Here is a 20,211-nt window from a genome sequence, read left to right on the forward strand (position 1 = left end):
CTCATCAATACACTCATGGTGTGTTGCAACCCATATATTGGTGAGGGGATCCATTTTCATAGTGGTTAATCTATTTGTAGGTTGAAAAATCCATATCTTGAGACTAACCCTTGATTATAAAGTCTTCATTGGAGCATGTACGATTTATATACTAGGCTTCAATGTTAAGTCAAAACTTGGTCTGCTAACATTACCTACGGGGTCTTTATGCTACGCTTTGGCGCAGACCAAGAGTTGGTGAAAAATTATACGTCTTTATATACATTCTTTTATTATAATGCCTCCCGTTATTTAAAGATATATCACCTTCATTAGCAAGAACAAGTGTCCCGAAGAGGTAGCACGACCCCAGGTAGGGCGAATACATCGTCATATCACCTAGGGCTAACGTGTTGGGTTACGGTTGGCCTAATGGGCGGCGAGAAGAGGAGATCGGTCATTTCCATGTCTCCAGCAGGGGATATGATGACATGCATCGGTTGTGTAGGATTTCGTGGTGGTGCAACGGCATACACCACCACAGCCACATTTTTTACTCAGCGATGGAGGTGGTGTTCTTTGTTTAGATTTTCAAGATTCTTTTCTTTGGTACAGCAGGAATGTTAGATCCAGTTCAATAGTCAAAACCCAGGCGAAGAACACAAAGCAAAAAAGAAAAGCGGAAAAATGGTCGTTGCGACTGTAGCAGCGATCTTGACGGAGTCCTGGTCACTGGAGGTCGTCTTCCTTCTTTGAAGGCTTTCTGTCTCTGATTTGCTGGGTGTCATGTGTGGGGTGGAAATGGAAATCAAAAGTAAACTGTGCTTTGAGAAGCACCGTCGATCAGAAAATTAACGGCTCAGATTTCTTACTATAGCTAAGAAGCCACGTTAAATGTTATATATAGATAATGTTTAACTAGTAATTATAAAGTGCCTTGCATTTTACATAATCATAAAACACATTAGACAATGTGAAAGGTGAAGCCATGTTTTCCTACATGGCGGTGACGTGACAACATTTCTTTCATCTTTCACAATAGAGCATGCGTTCTAGGTTTGGAAATTGGATGTGGAAACAAACCATGTCGAATGGCTCGGAATGTCACACCCCCAAAATCCACATGCGGAGTGCCACCGCCTGGGGGCGTGACTGACAAGGATCCAGCCACCAATTATACTGAGCAATTTAATTAATAACATAAGTGGTATTCACCAACCAAAGTTCAAAAGTTTTAGATTCAAATAGTAGTTTAGGTAAGTAGCGGAAGCATGGACAAAATAGTTTAAAACAAAGTTCATAGTTCAAGTTAGTTTAGAACCCAACACATGGGTTAGACGACCACTACACATCCACAAGCTGCAAGCTCCTGAGTCACTGGGTACCTGCAAAGCATGCAGTAGGGTATCAACATAATGTTGGCGAGTCCACGAGGTGTCAAGTTTTAGTTTTCGAAAACGTAAGTTGTTTAGATAAAGCATTTATAATCACGTTATGGGGAGCTACCCCATCTGTAAGCTCACTAAACTGTAGATACCGAAACTGTTGACGGAAAGTTGTTGTGCCCCGAGTCAATGTCTATCGTCATTGACCAAGATGCAAGGTCTACTAGTTCACGCCCGATCTCCCCGGTCACGGTGTGAGGTTGTCAAACCTAATAGCGCTATCAACTAATAACCCGTTCGCCCCCGGCAATTAATCGGTACTGTAAGCAGGGACTTAATGTGATAAAGTTTCGTTTAGTTTTGCTAGTTGTGATTTATAAATAATATCCAAATGTATCTCCCCCGGAGATAGTAATTTAAAAGTACCCATTCGTATTTCCCCCGGAAATAACAGTTCGAAAGTGTTTTTCTCAAAGTTGGCAGTTTGTCCGTGTCCCTCCCTGGGACGCATGCTTTTAGTGTGTGAACTCACCTTGGGTTGCTCGGCAGATTAGGTTACTTGGTCAAGCACGCTGGTCACCACGTCCTAGCATGGTTACCAGTATAGGTCAGGTTTGGGTACAGAGAAGTCACGTATATTCTACACGTATCTATCACACAGTACCTATAACATATACGGTTATTAGGCTAGTCCTACCACTTGATCAGTTAATAGTAACACATAGTCCAGTTAAACAGTAGCAAGCATGAACAGTCCATACAATTCGGCCCAATAACGAAGACAAGCAGCCCAGTCGAGACCAGGCGGTCTTGACTCGAGAACATGCGGTCTCGAGTCGCATCCAGGAGATCTCGAGTTGTAAATGGCTGGTCTCGAGTGGTGCAGGCATGAGTCGCAACCTCAGAGGTCTCGAGTCCCATCTCGAGCCGAGACTATGTGATCTCGAGTCGAGACCTTGATGGTCTTGAGTCCCTGCAGTCTGTTTTGGGTTGCTTGGTCCAGGTCTCGAGTCGCAATCACTGAGGTCTCGAGTTGTAACTCAATGGTCTCGAGTCGAGACCAAGGGTTTCGACTCCACCACCTGCTGTTTCCTGCATGTCTGCACAAGTCGTACTATCCAATAGAATTCCCATGTCATGCTCCCATGTACTATCCAATGAAAATGCACAAACATGTTTTCTTGTCTAAACTTCATTCAAAACGGATCAAAACACACAAATTCAAATCTTCATATCATATTCAACACATATTCACCTAGTTCATCATTAGGGTTTTCATCCTAAACAAACATGTTCATTTAAACCGATTTATGCTAGCATAATACACCTAGTTTAATGTACTATCAATCATCATCATTCACACACACAACCGAGAACATGATAGCACCATATTCAAAACATTTTTCTACTTATTCATATGTCAAGTTAGCATGATAATTAACATATCACTCTATTCTTCCTAACCATAACTTTATCTAGAAATCAAGCATCTACATCATAGATAAACAACAATCTTCATGTATTTCATCATTTTTTTTACTCACTAAATCAATCAAGATCATGCGAAAGAGGCTAAGCATATATTTCATCAATCAAGCACACATGACATCTAGTACACATATAACACCTAGTACACATTAGAACACTAACCGGTAGAGACTCGAAGTGTGAGGGTATGAAGGGTCGATGAGTGAGCTTCCGAATGATGATCCCGAGCTTAAACCGAGGGTCCTTGTTGTCACTGGTTTGGTCCGAGAGAAAGGAGAGGAGGTTTTGTGGTTCTAGGGTTTTAGTGAGGGAGAGTGTGTGTGTAGGATGATATGTGAGAGTGTAAGGGAAAAGGTGGATGATGGGTTTTTATACTTGGTTTGGGTGGTGCACCCTACAAGGGTTTCGAGTGGGGCTCAAAGGGTTTGCGGCCCAACCGGCCCAATTATTTACGGTTCACTCGAGACCGAGTGGTCTCTAGTCGTGGTCTCGGTTCACTAGTTCTTATGCACATATATATATATATATATATTTATTACATACACGTTATCAACACATAGTACATCAAGATAATTCACATCTTTCATTTAATAATTCATATGTACACACTGTTAATACAAGAGGGTTATTCGGGAAAACCTAGAGTGTCACACGGAAGATAGGGAGTGAACACCATTATGGCTCCATGGTGAAAGGGGCGCAATCATACCGAAGGTGGAGCTCGTAGTAGGCATGAGGGCACCCGACTCTCTCAGATATTCCATATCATATATTTAACTGGTCAGTCAAAAATATATATCTTACTCTCTCACATTTTACCTCTTCATAACACACCTAGGTGAAAGCTGAAACTATCTCTACCCATGTAGCATGTTTTTAGCTTTCGCCCTCCAAAACACACAGGCATACCATCACATCCACCCTCATTTATTTCATTTCGGATATTCAATATTGACACACATATTTTGATGGTGTTTTGTTTTTTTCTTTTAAAATGACAATGGGGACACATAAAAATATGTCATAAATTCTATCGATTTTTGTAAACAAATATGTTTTTTTAATACACACGCTTTTATATGTCATACATAGTTCACATGTCATTAATACCCTTAGTTTCTAGTAATGTTTAACGTTTTACCTAAGCATAACACACGCTTAGATCAAAAATGAAACAAGCTCTACTCACATGGAAGCATTTTGTTTTCAACTTTCACTCTCCAAAATACATAACCTTACCATAACATATATATATTGTCACATTTATACTGATAAACACGATTAATGATCATTTATCAATTAGAAAGTGATCTTTTATCCAATTGGGAATAGCCCGATAATATTCTTGAGTCAAATAGAGTTTAGGATAAAAGAGCTTAGGGGCTCAATCACCCTGATATGCAAGTTTTAGCTGTTAAAAAAATGATATTTGTGTTTAATCTATACTATATTATAAAGCAATTCATAAGGGTGACTGTAAAATTTAAGTAAATACAAGTTTTGATGCTTATAGTACAACACTGAATGAGATTAGTTTAGGGATAAAATTGACTTTCTACATGACTATTAAATTAATCATAAAATATCAAATTAAAGTAAGTTAATAAATCCTATAGTATTAAACTAAATTGGCTTAAATGAAACCATAATTTATATCTTTTGCACTTCCGTAACCTGTGACTACATCATATTCCCTTAAATTTTAGTTGAATGAATATGAATGCAACCATTATCACTGCCCCCTTCTCACCTTCCTGTCAATGAATTTGTTGTGAAATCCGGACAACGAACCGTTCAATAACTCTCTTCAAAACCCAAACATGGCAGATGTGAGATGGTTGCTCGGATGGAATCGTTCCCTGGCCGCTTGTACTCGGTTCGTCTCCTCCGTTGCTCAACTATTTGATTGTTTTCTGCAGATCATATTGTTAAAGAAACCCAAGAACCGAATTGCACGGTGAGTGACTTTAATGTTTGACGGATGCTCATATATCTTTTGACATAATTTTCATTCTGAACACGTCGATCAATTGTGTTTTATGGGGGTAAATCAAGTTATGGTTCTGTGTGTTTTCATCTGAGTTTTTTTTTGTTTTCTCGCGCAGTGTGTTCACATTCCTTTGGCTTTTTTTGTGTAACTGATCATACGCATAGAAACTGTTTGTTAAAAGTCTTCAGTGAAATTATCTTTACTATTACTACTTGTTAAACACAAGCATTGCAAATATAAGCATGGTGATGTTGAATAAGATGCAAAATTCAACTTTGTATTTGAAATCTACTACAATTGACATCAAATTCTGAAAGGTAGATGTTCTTTGGAAAGCAAGGAGTATTGTATATGTGTCCGATGTTAGCCTTAATTGTGTGATCAAAGTTTGATAGAAATGCAAGGGTTGATTATGCATTAGTTTAAAGTTATTTAGATGGCGGTTACAAGGTAGTTATAAAATATGGGGACTAAAGTTGACAATATGGAAGTTGGCAACTTCTCCTCTAATCGAAAGGGTATGTCCCTAAGGACATGTTTGTTCGCGACTGGCTGCATACAAGGGATCAAGGGATGCGACTTGTGGATGTAAGGACACACCTCTTCAAGTTTCATTCTCATCCACATATTCTAGAGACGTGACTATTCGTGAAAGGACACGACTCTACACTCGCACCCATTGAAGTCTATAAATAGTTTAGGATTTTCATTTGTTATTGTAATTTGGAATATTGTATCTTGCATCTTGTAACAATCAGGTTCTATTATTCTGTTTATTAATACAATTGCATATTAGGGTTTATCCCTCTCTTCTTATTCTTTGTTCGATTATTATTTTGTTCTTGATTGATGGGTTGAATTCATGGTCTTCTGGGATCTATATTGGTATCAGAGCCAAGGCTCAAAGAATCAAGATCATGGGTTCAATTCTTTAAACAAGGCAAGGGTTATGCGGTTCGGAAGAATCATCTGAGGGAAAAGGGAAATCGGTTGGTGTCGGTTTCAGTGATGAAAGGACGAGCGGTGGAAAGTGCGGACGAGGCTGCAACAAAGGGAAGAATGTTGCACAGGGGAAACCATCCACAAGTTCGTGAAAATCATCCATTAAGAAATTTCCCAAGAAGTTGATCACGAAGTCGCATACAGTTAAAAAATATTGGGTTCAGAGATTGCCCAAGAAAAAGATACAGAGAAGGAATAGAGGATGTCATCACAAAGATCAATCGCAAGAGATGATGTTCGGGTCAGAGAATTCCCTAAGGACTTGCAAAGTTGAAGATTGTTGATGGAATCATTGCGGGAACATAGTGGTTTGCACAGTTATATGTAGACATGGATGAGGCCGCAAAGGTTTTGGTGTTGTGTGTGACGCATACACAGGATTAAAGTTTGCCCAGGAAGAAGCATGCAAAGTTCAAGAATCAAACTTGGATCAACAATTAGGGGGGTGAATATTGGCCTTTGTGTGATCAAAGTTTGATAGAAATGCAAGGGTTGATTATGCATTAGTTTAAAGTTATTTAGATGGCGGTTACAAGGTAGTTATAAAATATGGGGACTAAAGTTGACAATCTGGAAGTTGGCAACTTCTCCTCTAATCGAAAGGGTATGTCCCTAAGGACATGTTTGTTCGCGACTGGCTGCATACAAGGGATGAAGGGATGCGACTTGTGGATGTAAGGACACACCTCTTCAAGTTTCATTCTCATCCACATATTCTAGAGACGAGACTATTCGTGAAAGGACACGACTCTACACTCGCACCCATTGAAGTTTTTAAATAGTTTAGGATTTTCATTTGTTATTGTAATCTGGAATATTGTATCTTGCATCTTGTAACAATCAGGTTCTATTATTCTGTTTATTAATACAATTGCATAAATTACAAGTTTTGTCCTTTATGTTTGTCCCAAATTTCAAGCGCTGTCCTTTACCTTTAAAATTGATGACTTATATACTTAATGTTTGCAAATGTTGCACGTTATGTCCTTTAGGGCAAACCCAGTTATAATTTTCAGTTAAGTTATGTCATGTGCACTGCACATGAGGGTAGAACGGTCATTTCACCTCCCCACTTGTCTTCAACATCAATCATACACATAATAAAATTCAGATCTTGATTTCAAAGAACAATACCCTTCCCCTTTTCTCCAAATTTCTGCCATTAACGGCGTCGATCACAACCTCTAGCTCCACACTCATCCTCTTCACAACCATTGTCTCCCAACAACACCACCATCTTCCTCACCATTAATAACCATCTCCATCATTTGCCCCAATTCTTAGGGTTTCAACTGATGTCAAAGTCTCGAATTAATCTAGTCTGTTTGTCACGTCGGTTGGGACTGGGGTCTCGATTACAACCGATTCGGCCATTAATCCAGGTACTAATCATCAAAACCCCTCCAATTTACATGGTGTTTCTATGCCTCTTGCTTCACATGGTGCTTCTTTGGAAGGATCTACGAGGAAGAGAAAGGTCACCAATTGTGTGGGACAGATTTGATGAGAAACAAGTGAAGATTTGTTCAAAGATCAGAAGTTCAAATGTTCATCAAGAAGATATCACTGTATTGTGTTAGCACCGAGAATTTGTAGGTCTCCTTGTCTGCTAAGTTTGAGCATGCCTGATCTATCTGTGATTGGTGTCTCCCTGTTAGCAACCCATACGACTGTACCCGTGGATATCTTCTTGTACCAGATCCCTAGGTACCGATTCATGGATTTTCCCGGGCTAAAGAACCCAATTTCAAACATATTATCTTCTGAAACTATTGTGTCTCCATCTTTGAATACTTGATTTGTAGAGATGGTGTCTACTGTTGCACAAGATGACAGAAGCAAGACTAAGACACATGAGAATAGTATTATCATGAAACCAAATTCCATTGATGTTAGTGTGGGTGTGAGATTTGAATGATGGTTTTGATATATAGCAAAATTTGACTCATCTGCCGTTAATGGCAGAAATTTGCAGAAAGGGGAAGTGTTTTTTTTTTAAATCAAGATCTGAAGGTTATTATGTTTATGATTGGTGTTGAAGACAAGTGGGGAGGTGAAATGACTGTTCTACCCTCATGCGCAGTGCACATGACATAACTTAACTGAAAATTATAACCAGGTTTGCCCTAAAGGACATAACGTGCAACATTTGCAAACATTAAGTACAAAAGTCATCAATTTTAAAGGTAAAGGACAACGCCTGAAATTTGGGACAAACATAAAGGACAAAACTTGTAATTTACTCTTAATACAATTGCATATTAGGGTTTATCCCTCTCTTCTTGTTCTTTGTTCGATTATTATTTTGTTCTTGATTGATGGGTTGAATTCATGGTCTCCTGGGATCTATATCCGGGTTATCACTTCGTTCTATAGAAGCGTTTGGTTCCTCTCTTTCTTGATATTTTGCAGTTGCTGAAGATTGACTGTGCTTAGCCATTTTTAGCTTTCATTTCTCTCTAACTTCCCGCTAATTATACATGGTGGTAAGTTTATCTTCTTAATTGTTTTTCTACTCCCTTTCTATCTCTATAAATTGCGCATCTTTTAAGCCTATTAAAAATACGTTCTATTGCATTTTTAATCTATTTGTTCTTTAGTCGATGAAGGGGTTTGGCGTATTGACGTGTCACATAGAAAAAAGTTACATTTTGCTTTAGAGAAGAATAAATGGCAACTGTGGATGGGAAAATTTGTAATTTTGATTTGCAGGTCCAACGTAGGATCACTTGAGATATTTGTGTTTGCGCAGCCACCAGCTAACGATTCTAATGACGACAACACCCTTCAAGCGGTTATAGGTAATGGGCTTTGTTTTTTTTTTTCTTATGGGCATTTTGTCAAATGGGTTGGTTAATGGTGGACAATCCGATGTATTAAAGCTTTAGGAACTGGGGTAAATTGGATTTGAGGTATTTAAGTAGAGCTTCATATACGAATTAAGAATTAGGTGATTAAATTATGATGAAAAGCTACATATGGATACCACAATTTCTTCATCACTGGTCTCAGCAACATCAAATTGATATGTATTTTTGTTATCAAATAATGCCTGATATTTTATACTAGCAGGCCATCATCAAGCTGGTTCACCAACATCAAATATTAAATTTTCTTTACAAACCTTTGTACAGGATATATATCATTCAATTATAAGACAATATTAAAAAGTGAATAATGGTTTATACATAAAGCCATCATTATGTTATATGAAATCATGTGTCATCAGAGAGTAGTTTCATTGTGACAACCCTCACCAAATCAGGTATCCGTACGAATTAATTAATATTTAATTAATGCTTAAATATTGTGCTTGCTTACAGTTGTGATTAAACTGCTTCTTGATTTCTGATACATACATGTTCATGCATCATACTTTATTGTTGTCACTCCATTATTTACACACAAAACTATAGTGACAAACTTGATGCACAAAAGCACAGTTAGCACAATAAACGGATAACCCAGTAAATATGTTAACATTGCCAGCACTAGACAGACACTGTCTCTGAGGCCAGTATGAGCCGGAAATAGATTACTACACTAGTAGGGAGTGTAGGGAGGCGAGGATGGTAAAACTACGTCACTAGGTGATAGTTATAGTGACCGGATGTGCCTAAAACATGCTCTAACTACAAAATTCTGCACTCTATTACAAAATTCAGCATTTAACTTAACTAGTGAAGTGCAAAAACACGGAAAAATAATACTAGACACTTTCCAAAGTGTCGGGAATTAATTGTGTCACTAAAAACACTATAAAAGGGCACTTTAAAGCTTTACTTGACACTTTAACGGATCAATATCCAACCGAACAACCGTACTTTACCCGGAACATAAAAATATTGTCAATGACATTGTTTTTGCTTTTCTGAGCTAGTTAGGGTCCCCGAACACCCTAATACCCGCTATATTACATAACACACTAACAACCCACTTGAAGTCCTAACTAAACTAACTAACACTTAACTATATCATCCAAATCCATCCAATAACCCCCCCCCCCCTAATCCGATCGGTCCCCATGTGGGACACACTCCACAAATTTTTGATTATTTTATTTGAGGTTGTCTAGTATCTTGATGACACTTTATATATTGGGTAAACACATATGATGGTTTATAAATAAGGTTAAGGGATAAAGACTTTCATTTACATCAACACTTCACAAAAACTTGTTCTCTCTTCCCCCTTGATATCCTCGGCCGAGATCACAACCATAGCCACCACCATCATCAAGTTTTGATCTTGCTATTTCACATACACACAAAGGTGAAGGGTGACGAACGAGGAGACCCAGTGCTTTCGGAATCTCAAGAACCTCTCTACGTTGCTTTTATTAACCTTGTTTACGTTTTGATTCTTCCCTAGCCACGAGCTAGTAGTAAGTGCTTCTAGACACTCTCTTGATCTTGTTTAAAGTGGTTAATAAGAGATTTAACGCTTAAACATCAAGAACATACAAGATCATAACTAAAAGTCTTGAATGAAAGATAAACTAGTTGGTTAATGGGTAACAAATGGTGTAAATCTTGTGAATCTTGTTTAGATATCATTATTTTATGTTGTTAGTTGCTAGTAGTGGAACGGATCGTCATCTAACCATGCTAGATCATGTTCATGGAACATGAACTAGCAATATGTTAAGTGTAAAAGATGCAAGATGATGAACCCTTCCATACATAAACATGAACTTGTGTAAAAGTGATTTCTCTTGTAAAATAGAGTTCTAAACTAGTAGATCTAAAGATCTACAAGTGGTTTTTCGGAAGAACCAATTGAAAGATACAAGACTTGTTTTAAACCCGGATCTTACATAAACTACAAGCTTTTTAGTGAAAAAAGTGTGAACACTTGTGTGACAAAAGATTTAACAAAGAAATATTTTCGTAAATATTGACTAGAAGTTGTAAAATCACATATCCTTTAAAAATAAAGTTTTCAAGAAACTAATTTTATTTTTAAAGATGACAAGATCCACTAAATATGCTAGAAGATTACTACATATTTTTATAAAACTTACAAGTTCATGAGTTTGCGATTTATACTTGTTTTGACTAGTTTGACGTTTGAATATTGTATATTGATGATTGGAAAATTGTTTGATTGAATTTTTAAAAGAAAATGATACGCTAGTAAGTGTGGCCACCTCCAGTTACAGAGGAAACTCTGGCCTCTGGCGAAATTTTTCCAGAAAATAACACTTAGAAATATTTTGTGACAAGTGTTATGAATATATTTTTAACTTGTTTTTCCAAACAAAATTCGCCATAATTTTTGTTACAAAATAACCAAGTGTCGGAGGTGGATTTTCGTAAATAAAACTTGTTAAATATATATTTGGAATATATATTTCATAGTAAAACGCTTGTGTGATTTTATGATTATTTTGTGAACTATATATATATATATATATTATTTTTAGGATAAAAATAATATTACTTGAAATATCATGAAGTTACGACCTCCAAAATAATACCAACGCCCTCACAGATAAATATTTAAGTTACACCGGTATTATTACTACCACGCGAACCTTAAAATGTAACTTATATATTTTCAGAAAATACCCTTAAATGCGTATTTTGATGAAGTATTATTATTTTGGAAATTGTATGGAATAAAATATAATATTTTTGGGAAAAATATGTATATTTTGGAGATAGACATTTTAGACAAGTGATTTAAAATATATTTCTTTAAGTGAGACTTAAAAATATATTTTTGGAATTATAAAAACGCACATGTATTAAAACCCCCATCCTTGGGAAGGAATATATTTATAAATAATTAAGAAGTGTAAATACGAAATAGTTTCCTAACTATTTCCCAAAGACGTTAAACCTTAAGCCAAGGCACGGCCGTCCGTCTAATAGAAGTTAGTATGTGTAGGTCGTCACGCAGCAGGTTGATTGGGATTTACTATTTCGAGACGTACTTCTGTGAGTTCATGTCCCCCTTTTCTCTTAACTGTTTTCAGTTTTTATACTTCGGGGGTGAAATACATGTTACTATGATTACGAATACTTTTTACATGGTATGGTTAGCGTAAGGAGGGTTACTATTTAGATCATGTGAGTGGGTAGGCGGAAACTGGAGGCCATTAATCCTTGTTGTAGGACCGAGGGTCATTAGTGGTAGATCTATCTGGGTGTAGCGAGCCCAACTCCAGGCCCAACAGAACGGACCTCGGGGTGACTTTGAGCCCGACGCAAAAATCTGCTAGGTTTGAGTCTTCCTACTGCACTTCACCATATCAATGGCCTTGCAAACTATTGGTGATCTCTTTATTTCCTTATTTGCTACATACCAGGGTTTTTTATATTACAAAGGTTTTTACATACTCACTTACACATGAACTCGCTCAACTTTTTGTTGATTTTTTTCAACTTACATGTATTTCAAGGAATTAGGGATCTGGCGAGGTATGCTACGTTTTCATGCCGCGTAAGAGAAATGAGGTCATCCAAGTTTAGGGATTGTGGCTTTTGCCTGGACGAGTCACAAGTCTTAAACTGTGTTTGTTTCATGTTTGTGGTTGTGTCTTATGAACAATGTTTTTATTTTGTAGTGTTGTAAACTCGTTGCATGTGTCGACGTTTGAAAACATTGATGTGGTACTTTTTTTTTAAACATGAATCTATGGATGATCATCATGGTTTTACTTTCATATAGCTTTGTTGTGATTAGGCTATGGTATTAAGAAGTCACACCAAATAAACCCACGGTTCCGCAAAGCCAGGGTGTGACAGCTTGGTATCAGAGCTTTGATCATAGCGAACTAGGATTCCTTCTCGAGTCTAGACTATGATCAATAGGCTCTCACGAAAACATTTTTACCTTGCATACACTTTACTTCCAGATCCCGGATACAAAACATTTTTACAAACAAAAAGTATGAACACTTTTTCCACATTTAAGGTTCAGTCATATAGACTGAGGGGTCAATCTGAGAGATTGGGGAGGTTCTAGTCTGAGAGGCCAGAGAGTCAGTCTGAGAGACTGGGAGGGTAGTCTGGGAGACTAGAAGGTTCAGTCTGAGAGGCTGGAAGTTAGTCTGAGAGACTAGGAAGTTCAGTCTGAGAGACTGGGAGGGTAGTCTGGGAGACTAGGATGTTCAGTCTGAGAGGCTGGGAAGGTAGTCTGGGAGACTAGGAGGTTCAGTCTGGGAGGCTGGGAGGTTAGACTAGTGGACTAGGAGAACTATTTGATTGCTTATTGGTGACTAACATGTTTATTTGATTATATGATTGATTGTTTGTGCATGTGTGTGTTTGTGTTACAGGCGTCATGCCTTCATTAGGTACTGGAGAGTCGGACACTACAGATCCCATGGCTATAGTATCAGACGACATAGTTTCATCGGAGCACGAGGTGTACACTTCCGATACTACCAGCACATACGATGACGACTTCCAGCCCTTTGCGCTGCCTGATGTCGTAGCAGAGCCTGCTGATGGCCATCTCGTTGGGGACTAACCACTCGCGGTGATCCCTGCTTCTGTGCCCCTCGCTGCTTACCCCGTTGTTGATATGCCCCTCGACATTGTCTCTGATGACGATGTCGATCTATTTGAGGAGGACCCACTTGAGGGCGAGGCCCATATTGTTGCTGATGATATCCTACTTCTTGCTGATGCTCCTGCAGAGGAGGCTCCCATTCATTCACCTGTTCCAGACTCATTTGAGTCGGTGGCATCTGCACCTTCGCACGCGTAGGGAGTGCAGCACCACTCACACGACGCCGACCCGGACATGGCGTCATCAGCTGCACCGGTTCCTGCACACAGCTTTGAGTTTGATCATGATGCTGATGATGATTCAGATCCTGTTTTTCCACCTAGTTTTGATCCAGACCATGACATTGAGTTTATCCATTTAGACCAGCCGCTGGAGGATCCTGTAGCCCTGTCGATCCCTTGTTTGATGACCCAGCTGATTTTGACATGGAGTTTGTTGATCCGGAGCCTGCTGTGGCCCCTCAGCCAGTTGTTTCTCCTGACCCCGCATTAGAGCATGACCCTGTTCATGTCAATGCACCTGTTGTTGCTCCTTTCATTGATGATATACCTGTTGATGATCATCCTGCTGTTGTTCCACCATTAGTGGATGATCATGTTGCTGATGCTCATGTTGATGCTCCACTTTTGTTAGAGGATCCTGTTGTCGCCCCACTTCCTGATCCTATGCCGGTGATGTTAGACCATGCACCTTTTGCGACCTATATTGATCCACGATACGCTCACACCCATAATGGGTGGATAGATGATGACGATGATTTCCCACCTTTCGTGGTACCTGTTACACCCCCTGTAGCCCCCGTTTCAGCCCCTGTTTCAGTTCCTATTGATGTTCCCTTGCTTCCCACACATACCACAGATGTTCACCGCACTGACTTACCTGTCACATTTCTTCAGGACATAACCCCACCACGTCCTGGAGAGGGTTCATCACGATATCCTTTTGGTCATACACCTTTCATGACAGGAGGAGATCAGTTTGTACCTCAGATTTCTCATCATACTGTTGTTCCCACTGTTGCACCATTTACTGTACCATCCTTCGCTCCATCTGGTGAGCCATTCCTTTGGACTACACCCCCCATTATGCCACCATCTGATCCGTATCACCCATACCACGTGGGGTATTCTACGGAGGATATTCTCAGATCTTTCATCATACAGCAGGAGGCGCTGACCTGTCGCGTACAGGAGCAGGAGAGAGCTCAGCGACCCCCGTGCCAGTGCCAGACTCCACCTGCAGTATCACACCCTCCGCGTCCACTTTCACCCGATTCTACCGCTCGCTTTTGGACTCCTGAGCAGCAGATAGCATACTTGTTGCGCTCTCATCGTGCTATGGAGGAGGAATGGTTACATATGCGACGTTTACTCTTTTCTCGTTTTCCCCCTCCTCCACCGCCATCAGCATAGGCCTTTTTGTACGACGCAGGTAGACTTTTGATGAGAGGACCGCGATTGTGCAGACTATACAGCCTTTTTGAAGACCACATTTTGATGATCATGATTTTTGATGTTTTGTATATGGGTTGTTGATGTCACTGATTAGATAGTTTGGACTAGGGCAATGTGGCCCTTAGTCATTGATGATGTACGATACAGTTGTGAACTTGTAAACCTTACATTGTGGTCTTGATTTATGACAGCACAATCGCAGTATTCTCATTATATGTGATGTTGATTGATTATTTATGTTCTATAACATGGGATGTTATGTGGTTGATTTATTTATAACATGAGATGCTATGTGTTAATATTATTGTTACATACGTATAATTTACGTACTATGACCTGACCAACGTGAAACATCTTTTAGAAGATGCCTCCAAGACGCCAGACGCGTATGCCTGCCAACGAGGCAGAACTTCAAGGAATCATTGCTGCCGCCATAGCGCAGTATGCAGCCTCACAAGGAGGAACCAGTGGAAGCAATTCGAACAACAACGGCAATAACAATCCACCTCATGGTAATGTTTAGTCGTTGAGACATACTACGATACAATTGGATATTTTAGCATGATTCGCTAATACCATTTGTATATTCTAACGTATGTGAAGGGTGCACTTACAAGTAGTTCCTCGACTGCAAGCCCGTGAACTTCGACGGCACCGGAGGTGCTGTTGCTTTTGTAAGATGGGCCGAAAGACGGAATCTGTTCTCAGAATGAGCAAGTGCGCCCCAGACCAACAGGTGACCTACATTTCAAGGCTATTCCTGGACGGAGCCCTATCCTGGTGGAACTTACAAGTACAAACACTTGGTGAAGCCGCCGCTTATGCGATGACATGGAACGAGCTGAAGGAGCTCATGCGAAGAAAGTACTGCTCATGTGTGGAGATTCAGAAGCTGGAAACGGAATTCTGGCACTTGAAAATGGAAGGTCACAAAATCGCGGAATATGTTCAGAGATTCCACGATCTGTCTCATGTGGTACCTTATATGGTTACACCAGAATTTAAGCAAATCGAGCGCTTTATTTGGGGTTTAGCTCCTCAGATCATGAGTATGGTCACTACTTCCAAGCCAGCGACAATCACAGAGGCCATCGATCTGAGCGTAGCTCTTACTGAGGAAGTCATCCGCTTAAACAAGTTTTTGAATGTTGAGCAAAAGAAGAAAGAGACTCACGTAGAGTCATCTGGCGAGAACAAAAGGAAGTTCTCGAACTTCAAGCAGGGTACAAGTAGTGTTGGCAAGAAAAGAGAACCAAGCGCACCGGTCCAAGCTGCAACCGGTTTTGGGAAGAAAGGAAAAGGTTATATGGGTACACAGCCTAAGTGTAACACCTGCCAGCGTCATCATTCTGGCTGGTGTGGGCCAAAAATTTGTGAAGCTTGTGGAAAAGTTGGCCACTTGAAGGATTCTTGCTGGACTAATGCTGGCCGGGGAGGCCAAGGAGGTTTTGGTAATAGGAACAATAATCGTGGTGGTAATGGAAATCGTTCACATGGGAATAATGGAGGCAATGGAAACCGAGGAAACAATGCAAATCAAGCCGTAATGCGAATCGAAATCAAAACAACAATCAAGCTGGGAACTGAGGAGGTAATGGTCAAAAATTGGGTTGTTTTAACTGCGGTGACATTGGGCACTTTAAGAGGGACTGCCCAGGATTGAACCAAGCATGGGGAAGAGTCTTTAACATCGAGGCGAGGAAAGCGCGCCAGGATCCCAATGTTGTTACTGGTACGTTCCCTATAAACCAACGCTTTGCATCCGTTTTGTTTGATACTGGTGCCGATTATAGCTTCGTGTCGTTAGAATTTAAGAATATGCTTGGGTTAGCCGCTAGTAAATTATATATCCCGTACTCAATTGAACTGGCTAATGGAAAGCTTGTTGAAGTTAATGAAGTTGTCAGAGGTTGTGTAATCGAGTTGGGAGAGCGTGAGTTTACTTTGGATCTACTACCAGTCAAGTTGGGAAGCTTTGACGTGGTAGTAGGGATGGATTAGTTATCGAGCAACAAGGCTGAGATTGTCTGCCACGAAAAGATCATTCGCATCCCAACAGAAGATGGAGAAACGATCGTAGTTCATGGAGAAAAGCGCGATACCCCTCTAAGAATCATCAGCTGCCTGAAAGCTCGAAAGTGTTTACAGAAGGGATGTGCTACCTTCTTGGCACACATCGTGGATAAGAAGGCTGCTGAGCCAAAGATCGAAGACATCCCTGTCGTAAAGGAGTATCCTGAAGTCTTTCCAGACGACTTGCCAGGATTGCCACCCCAAAGGCAAGTGGAGTTCCGTATTGACTTAGTTCCAGGCGCCGCGCCTGTGGCTAAGGCACCTTATCGACTTGCCCCGTCTGAGATGCAGGAATTCTCGACACAAATTCAAGAGTTGTTAGACAAGGGATTTATCAGACCAAGCTTCTCACCTTGGGGAGCTCCAGTTCTGTTTGTCAAGAAGAAAGACGGTAGTTTCCGTATGCGCATTGACTACCGGGAGTTGAACAAGTTGACTATCAAGAATAGATATCCTCTGCCAAGGATTGATGACCTATTCGATCAACTGCAAGGTTCAAGCTTTTATTCAAAGATCGATTTGCGATCAGGTTACCATCAGCTGAGGATATAAGAGGAAAGTATCCCGAAGACAGCCTTTAGGACTCGCTATGGATATTACGAGTTCCTAGTTATGCCGTTCGGATTGACGAACGCACCTGCAGTTTTCATGGACCTAATGAACCGAGTCTGCAAGCCATATCTCGACAAGTTCATGATTGTGTTTATCGACGACATTTTGATTTATTCGAAGACGAAGAATGAACACGAACAACATTTAAGAGCTATTTTGGAGTTGCTGAAAAAGGAACAGTTGTATGCCAAATTCTCGAAGTGCGAGTTTTGGCTATGCGAAGTCCAATTTCTTGGACACGTGGTTAATGGAGATGGGACTCATGTGGACCCCACCAAGATTGAAGCGATAAAGAATTGGGAGACTCCAAAGACGCCAACCGAGATTCGACAATTCTTAGGTTTGGCAGGTTACTATCGAAGGTTCATTGAGGATTTTTCAAAGATCTCTCAACCATTGACTTACCACACACAGAAGGATATTAAGTTTGATTGGGGAATCAAACAGGGAGAAGCGTTTCAGCTATTGAAAGACAAGCTCTGCAATGCGTCGATCTTAGCGCTACCAGAGGGAACTGATGATTTTGTGGTATACTATGACGCCTCACGTCAAGGTTTGGGTTGCGTGTTGATGCAACGCCAGAAAGTTATAGCTTACGCTTCGCGCCAATTGATGGTTCATGAAAAGAACTATACCACGCATGATTTGGAGCTAGCCGCAGTGGTATTTGCGCTAAAAATCTAGAGACACTATTTGTATGGTACGAAATTTACAATCTTTACGGATCATAAAAGTCTGCAGCACATATTCGACCAGAAAGAGCTGAATATGAGGCAAAGACGCTGGGTCGAATTGTTGAACGATTACGACTGCGAGATCAAGTATCATCCAGGGAAGGAGAATGTGGTCGCCGATGCCCTAAGTCGAAAAGAAAGAATCAAGCCCATAAGGGTTAGGGCTTTAGAGATGATTATCCAGACAGATCTTTCCCTTCGTATTCGTGCCGCGCAGAAAGAGGCTCTGAAGGAAAGAAACATTGAAGAGGAATATCTCCGTGGGATGGAGAAGCAATTAGTGCCAAACGAGGTAGGAAAGTTATGTTTTATGAGACGAATTTGGGTTCCTCTGTTTGGTGGTTTGAGAAAGGCTATTTTTGATGAAGCTCACAAATCACGGTACTCTATCCATCCAGGAGCGGATAAGATGTACCAAGATCTTAAGGATTACTATTGGTGGCCAAGGATGAAAGGCGACGTTGCTGTTTATGTCAGCAAGTGTTTGACATGCGCCAAGGTAAATGCTGAATACCAGAAGCCTTCAGGACTTCTGTAACAACCTGAGATTCCTAAGTGGAAATGGGAACAGATCTCAATGGATTTTATGACAAAGTTGCCAATATTGCCAAGAGGTCATGACACTATTTGGGTAATAGTGGACCGATTAACGAAATTAGCGCACTTCTTACCCATCAGAGAGAAGGATAACACGAGCAAGTTGGCCGAGATATATATGAGAGAAATCGTTGCATGCCTTGGAGTGCCTCTCTCGATTATCTCTGATAGAGACGGAAGGTTTGTGTCAAGTATTTGGCAGTCCTTCAAGGAAGCATTCGGATCCTAGTTGAATCTGAGCACTGCGTTTCACCCACAGACCGATGGACAGAGCGAAAGGACGATACAAACATTGGAAGATATGCTGAGAGCATGTGTTATGGATTTGGGTGGTAGCTGGGATAAGCATTTACCATTGGTTGAATTTTCGTATAACAACAGCTACCACACCAGTATTGGAGCCACACCATTTGAAGCTCTATATGGCCGCAAGTGCAGATCACCACTTTGTTGGTCTGATGCAGGGGATAGACAATTGGTTGGTCCTGATGTGGTCCAGGAAACCACAGATAAGATTGCACAGATCCGAGATCGCATCAAGGCGGCTCGTGATTGACAAAAATCCTATGCAGACCGAAGAAGGAAACCTCTGGACTTTGAGGTAAGTGAGATGGTATTGTTGAAGGTATCACCCTGGAAGGGTGTGGCACGCTTCGGGAAGCGTGGAAAGTTGAATCCACGATATATTGGTCCATTCAAGATTCTGGAAAGAATTGGGTTAGTAGCATACAAGCTGGACTTACCTGCCGAACTGAATGGTGTTCACGATACATTTCATGTATCAAATCTGAAGAAAAGTCCAACGCAAGAAACTGTTGTCATTCTCGCAGACGAGATTCATATTGACGACACGCTCCATTTTGTCGAAGAACCAGTTGAGGTCACAGATTGGAAGATAAACAAAACCCGCAGGAGCAGTGTCAAACTCATCAAGGTTCGTTGGAATGCAAGACATGGTCCAGAATACACCTGGGAACGTGAGGACCGAATGAAAGAGAAACACCCCCACTTATTTCCCAAGACCCCTGCAACCAGAAGCAGAGCCTAAAATTTCGGGACGAAATTTTCTTAACGGGGGGAGAATGTGACAACCCTCACCAAATCAGGTATCCATACGAATTAATTAATATTTAATTAATGCTTAAATACTGTGCTTGCTTACAGTTGTGATTAAACTGCTTCTTGATTTCTGATACATACATGTTCATGCATCATACTTTATTGTTGTCACTCCATTATTTACACACAAAACTATAGTGACAAACTTGATGCACAAAAGCACAGTTAGCACAATAAACGGATAACCCAGTAAATATGCTGACATTGCCAGCACTAGACAGACACTGTCTCTGAGGCCAGTATGAGCCGGGAATAGA

Source organism: Helianthus annuus, chromosome 11, assembly GCF_002127325.2.
Source record: "Helianthus annuus cultivar XRQ/B chromosome 11, HanXRQr2.0-SUNRISE, whole genome shotgun sequence".
NCBI lineage: Eukaryota > Viridiplantae > Streptophyta > Magnoliopsida > Asterales > Asteraceae > Helianthus > Helianthus annuus.